The 6,325-nt window shown below is 39.9% G+C and overlaps 1 long non-coding RNA gene across 1 annotated transcript; it reads left to right on the top strand.

The window, feature by feature from the left end:
* The first annotated feature begins 3,181 nt into the window (after positions 1-3,181).
* Positions 3,182-3,876, top strand: LOC145822958 (uncharacterized). Its single transcript, XR_014364851.1, has 2 exons — positions 3,182-3,284; positions 3,383-3,876. It is a non-coding gene; the product is annotated as an uncharacterized LOC145822958 (long non-coding RNA).
* Positions 3,877-6,325: the final 2,449 nt, after the last annotated feature.

Below are 6,325 nucleotides of genomic sequence, written 5' to 3'. Positions count from 1 at the left end.
AGGATGACGCCACTGATCGCATGGCATGCAGCCATGTTCTGCCCAAGATGATGTTGTAAGTGGAGGGGACTTTTAATACCCAGAACTCCACTTGTTTTGTCACGCTTCCTGCTCTGACTGGGAGAATTATTTTGCCGACGGGCCATTCTGGCATGGAGTTGAATCCAATCATGGAAGATACAGCAGGGGCCAAGTCTTTGTCCTGCAGCTTCAGTTGTTTAAATGTTTCATAGTATATGATTTCACATGAACTACCCTGGTCAATCAGAATCCGCTTGACGTCAAAATCCTTGACTCGGAGAGTGACGACTAGGGCATCATTGTGAGGGCAGTATATTCGATCCAAGTCTTTATCCGAAAAGGACATGACGTTTGTTGCCTCTGTCTTCCCCTTCTTAATGGCTGGTTGGGCACTTTGTACTTCTCTAAAGTGCTCAGCCTTTTTGATTGAGCCCTTGAGCTCGCATACACGCTCAGGTTCAAAGACTCCACGTATTACATTGATAATGCCTTGTGGTGGGGCGTCGATCGGCATTCCATTGGGGTTATTATGATCCTGGGGGGCTGGCTGTGTCCCTCCTTCAATGTATTTGTCCAAGTGACCTGCTGCTACCAACTCTTCCAAGTGTTGTCTCAACGGCGTGCAATTCTCAGTTCGGTGCCCCTTTTCTTTGTGGAAGGTGCACCGTGATCTGTCGTCGTAGTCTTTCTGAGCTTCTCCCAGCTTGGCTGGCCACTTAACGAAATGCTCATCTCTTATTTTGCTCAGAATCCGATATATTGGTTTTTTGAACACCGTTGTTATGGCAGTGCGGATTCTCAACCATCTTTTGTCTGGGTCTTCTCTGTTATCTCGTTTGCCACGCCCGTTTCTATTCTGACGATCTACTGCATTGACCTTTGCTGAGGTTTTCTTTTCTGGTACTGCGGTCGCACTAGATTTTGCTTTGGCACGTGCGCCATCCTCTTCTACCCTGATGTGCTGATGCACTCTTTCCATCAGGGCGTCCATAGTGAGGGGTGGCGTCATGGTGATCGAGTCCCTTAGTCTGTTCCCGACTGGAAGGCCTCTTTTATACTGTGCAATGGCGAGATTGGTGGGGCAGTCTCCAATCTGATTGAATGTCTCCCAGTAGCGACTGTTGTAGGATCTAAGGGTCTCTTTATCCCCCATGTCGATGGAGAGTAGCTGGTCGATCTCCACCGGTGTTTTAGTGTTTGTTTGGAACCTTGTTACGAACGCTTCTGCCAATTGAGCCCAGGAGGCTATGCTTCCCTCTGGAAGCTTTTCGAACCAAGTCAAGCCTAGGTCGCCAAGGCTTGATGGGAAGAGTATGCACATTAAAGCCTCGTTTCGCCTGTATACGGCCATGACTTGGCGAAAGTGGCTCAAGTGTGAATAGGGGTCCGTCTTCCCTTCATATGTAGTGAATTTCGGCTGAAGGAAGCCTGATGGTAGGGGCGCGTTTTCAATCGCTGGAACAAACGGCGAAGTCTGCAGCCTTGCCAACGCTTTGTCCGTTGGTTCATAGGCTGGGCGCGGTATAGGCATTCCAACCTCGACGCTTCCATGCGTTCGAGGAGCCAACCGCTGCAAGGCAGAAATTCTATGTGGATCCCTCGCCCTAGCATCCTCCTTGCATCGTGCTTTTTCTTCGAGCACGGTTCGTAAGTCGGATGACCTGGGCAGCTCTGTCTGTCTAGATCTGGTTTGGTGTGAATGCGAGGGCCAATATGTGCTTCCTTCAGTGTATGATCTCTCAGATCTCGTCCTCTCAGACCTGGAGTGACGAGTTCTGGAAGATAAGGAATGAGTGTCGCCTGTCCTGAGGCTTTTGCTCTCTCCTTGCGAGGGTGTGGTATTCCTACCATGACTTTCCGAGTGGCGAGGGGGCGTCTTGTGTTTGCGCCCCTCTCCTGTCGCCACTTCTTTTTTCTTCATCTGGCGTTTCAAGGCCTCCATGTCCGCCGCCATCTTTCTTATCAATTCATCTTGTTCCTTCACGCGATCTTCCAGGGCTTGAGGATCAATCCTCCTCCTTTGCCTGTCAGGACTTTGTGAATGAGAGTGACGGGGGCTGTTATTCCGCCTTCCCCTGCCACCTCCCCTGGAGTTATGTTGTTGGGGCTCCAAGTCCGCCATGGGAGGGACAGAGGGTAATCCTTCACGCCTTGCGCCCCCATCTGGAGTTAGCCCGTCGACGGCGGACTGCGGTAGTTCTTCAATGTGCGCCATTGATTGAGAAAAGGAGAAGCTTAGTCAAGAGGTTTTTGTTCTTGTCTGTTCTTCCCACAGACGGTGCCAATTGTACGGGGAAGAAATAATTCTCCTCGTATAATCCTGTTGACTAAGTCCACGCTTCTCCGTACGACGTCGCTTTGTCACCTGAAAACACAAACGTGAGCTAGCCGGCGGGTGTGTGCCGGAAACCTCTCCGATGCCTAAGTCAGAAAACTTGACAAATAGACAAAGCTCAATGTATTCAGGAAGCAAAATTGTATGTTGTGTTATGTTACCTCCTTCAAGGTGATGCTTGTGAGCTTTTATAGGTTTCGAGTGGCCTAATCCTAGTAGGACTTTTATTCCTCCATGCAGAGTCCTCCTAGGATTCATATTCCTAAAGGATAATGCTTATCCTTTTACATCCCCCACTGCTTAAACCAAGTGGGATGGTTTTTACTACGACCGAACTACCGCATGACCGAGATAATACTGGCTATGCCGAGCCACAGAGTAGGCCGAACTATCCTTAGCTCGGTTCTCCATCCACTCCTTATCTCGGTTCCCTCTCGTTCAACCATGGTGTGTTTAAACCGAACTACCGAGTAGCAAGGTTTTGATCATTCTAACCATACTACGTAGTGACCGGACTAACTCTGAGACCGGCCTAACTCCAAGTTGCCTCCGGACTGGAGTAACTTTTCATCATCTTGGACCGAAGTAACTTTATCTCTTGGGCCGGAGTAATTTTACCTTTCTTGGGCCGAAGTAACATTACGGCCTTTTTACATAGTCCTTCGTATTTTGGGCCACAAAGTCCATCTCACAGCTCGGCCCAATTTTCACCAAAAATTACCCTTTCAGATAACACTTCAATTTGTGTGGACGCTTTTTAGCTACGGCAATTTTAAATCATTATAATAGTGATAATTATCCAATAAATATTCAGCAAGGCTCATGGTTCACTTTGTAGCGAAGGTTGAAATGTTGAAGTTTTTCACTGGGTTAAACCTTAAGAACTCTCTGTAGCCACTGTTTTGTTGGCTTTCAGGCTAGCATTATGGTCTGTGCTTTCCTCTCCTTTCATCCTAATAGCTGTTGACATGAAAACTGGTGTTCAATTATTGTTATTATTTTTCACTTGGGTAATACTTGTTACAGGGGAAATCATTTCTGGTGGAGAAATCACCAAAAAATGTTCAGGAGGAACTCCTATTAAGGGGGAGGGAAAGGATTCTGACCATTAATGAGTGAATTTACGAAAGTAGCTTTGTGGACTTCTATCAACCAGCTGTCTATTGGGCCGATCATCTATCAATATTTTTTAGTGCAAAATTAGCTCTTCATCTCTGTTTTTGTTATTCTCTTAATACTGGTCCTTTGATTGCTGCTTGGGGAAAATATGCGAAGCCTCTTCTCAAATGTAAGGTTGCGTTGAGAACCGATACCAATCTCGTCTAAGATGAGGAGCAAAGCAGAAACAAGCGATTTAACAGGGTTGCAATTTCTTCTCTTTATTTGAAATTTTATTTTATTGTACCTGTCTGAGATCCAAGTTGGAAGGTCACTCATTGAACTGCCTTGAAGCGCAATAGAAACCTTTAACTTGTTTGAGTCGTCAATTTTATGAGAATCTATTGACTAGGTTTATCCTCTCTTCTTTCTTTTTTATTATTTATTTTAAATCAAATTCGACAAATCTCATTCTGCTTGTGTGATTAAGCCCTCTTATCAGAAATCTGACCAGTCCTTGCTAGCTTGACTTATTGAGCAATCCTTTAGGTGATGTTATCTGTGCCTTTTAGGCATCCTGAATCTTTCTTCTAGCTAAGTTGGCATGTTCAGTTAAGTTGCCATCTCTGCCTTTTATTATTTATTTTGTTTTTTTTGCTCGCTTTTGTACTCTTGCTTTGCTATGATGCAGTATTATTTATTTTTATTAGCCAAATTTTTGTTTTTGTTTTTGTTTTTTTTCCCCCCGATTTATGTCATGTAAGTAATTTTCCAAACCCATTAAATAAAAATTAAAGCAGACCTATGAGATTTGTGTAATGTAAGACTTGTACTAAGTTTATGTATGGCTTTAATATAGTAGTTGTGACAGTCAAAGCCCTATTGACTGTTTGAAACTTGAATTTAGTGAGATTTATGGAAAGAAATTTAAAAAAAAAAATAGCTTGTAGAAAATTTACATTTTCCTTCAATTTTGTTTTGCAAACTTTTTTTTTTTTTTTTTCAAAGTCAAGATTTAGACAGGCTGAAGTTTTTATAAAATTTGGGGACTTGAGTTGATCTCGTGAAATTTGAAGAATCCAAGTAAATTTTTGGTAAAGTTGGGGGTGAACTCTTTGAACTTTTTGTGTCCAAGATAGTAGTGGTGATTAGGAAGGATTGGCATTGAAAAGTTGGTTAAAATTACAAGAAAATATTTTTAAAAATATTTTGCATCTTTTGGATATTTGGTATGACAAATGTTTTTTTGTGATAAATGGAAAATAAGCTCATTTACAAAGATAATGTTTCAATTTTTAAAAATGAAAAATATTTTACAGACTAAAGCTTTTTTACTATAACCACCACCACCATAATCTCTATGATTCGACCATCACCAGTACTGCCATTACCATCCTGCCATCTCCACTACCAGACCATTATTAAACTATCATCACTACTACCACAACCACACTAGTACTACCACTACTACAGTTATGGTACATTCATAAGAAAATGTTATGGAAAACGTTTTTAGAGTGCGAAGCGCAGATTTAATGTCTTTTATTAAAATATTCATTATGTCAATGATATAATTTTTTTTAATAAAAATTTTACACTAAAATTTTGATTGTTTTGAAGTTAAATGTTTTTGTCAAAAATATTTTATTTATTTTTTGTTGTTTGGTTGAACAAGAAGTAAGAAATATTTTTGAAGAAAAATATTTTTGCATCATTTTTTCAAAAATAAATTACTTTTAAAAAATTTATAAGTCAATTTTTATAAGTTGACTTTCGCTTATTACATTTTTAACATATTTAGCATTTTCAAATAAATATCTTAACTCATTAACAAGTCATAAATGATAATTTATTAAATTAAAATTTCTTATTTAGGCAATTAAATATTTTTTATTTCAAGTGTCAACCAAACACTGAAAAACAAAAATATTATTTTCTGTGTAAAATCAATTTACAAGAAAAATATTACCATATTTATTTTTGAAGGACTCAATAATAGTAGTTGTGGAGGGAAAAAAAATTGAGTCCTGGACTAAATCCAATTACGCTAGCCCAAGTCAAAAAGTGGTAAGTCCAAATCCATCCCTTATAACCCACGAAGGACAGCTGACAATAACTTGGCATCCAATCAAGGTGCGTGAAGGGCCAGACAAATATAAAAGATAATAATCTACAAGGCAAATCTATAAAATAAAAGAGAGGCATAGGATTAAGTATCATCCAACGGTGATGAGTATAGAATAGACAAGATTAAGACATAGGCTGAACCTAGTAAGAGGCAGAGTTGTTCGATCAATTTAATCCTACGAACATAATGCTCGGCGAACTAGCCACTAACATTTAACATCATCCAAGCCATCCATGCACCAGAGATCTAATGATCACGGACAAGGCACACTTGGCAAGTTGCCCAACCAAAGCCAGGTACGAGCAAAACCCTTCGATCAAAACAAGATTCGACGAATGAGATTTGCGCCAGAATAACTATAAATGGGTAAGCTAACAAAGTACAAAGGAACGAGTAATGAATCCAATCTAAACCAATTAGAGTTGTGTAAAATACCGCCCAATACACTAAAACTGAACCGATCTGTATTAATTTGCACCGCTCTATTCGCTAATCGCGAATTAAACTTTAAAATTTATAATCGATGTTCTAAACCGTTCTGCTCTACTATAGTTAATACATATATATTTTTTAATCTCTAATGAAATATCAAATTAAAAATAAGTATGGGAAAGATTTAAGATATGAAATTTGTTATAAATTAGTAGTTATATATATATATATGAAACATATTATGTAAAATTACTGTGTTGTATATATAAAAAATATTATGCAAATTAGTGTTATATATTATACAAATATTG

The sequence above is a fragment of the Camellia sinensis genome, chromosome 3 (assembly GCF_055761805.1).
Source record: "Camellia sinensis isolate YWXY chromosome 3, ASM5576180v1, whole genome shotgun sequence".
NCBI classification, from domain to species: Eukaryota; Viridiplantae; Streptophyta; class Magnoliopsida; order Ericales; family Theaceae; genus Camellia; species Camellia sinensis.
The sequence above is the reverse complement of the archived record's forward strand: the minus strand, read 5'-3'. Positions and strand labels throughout refer to the sequence as shown.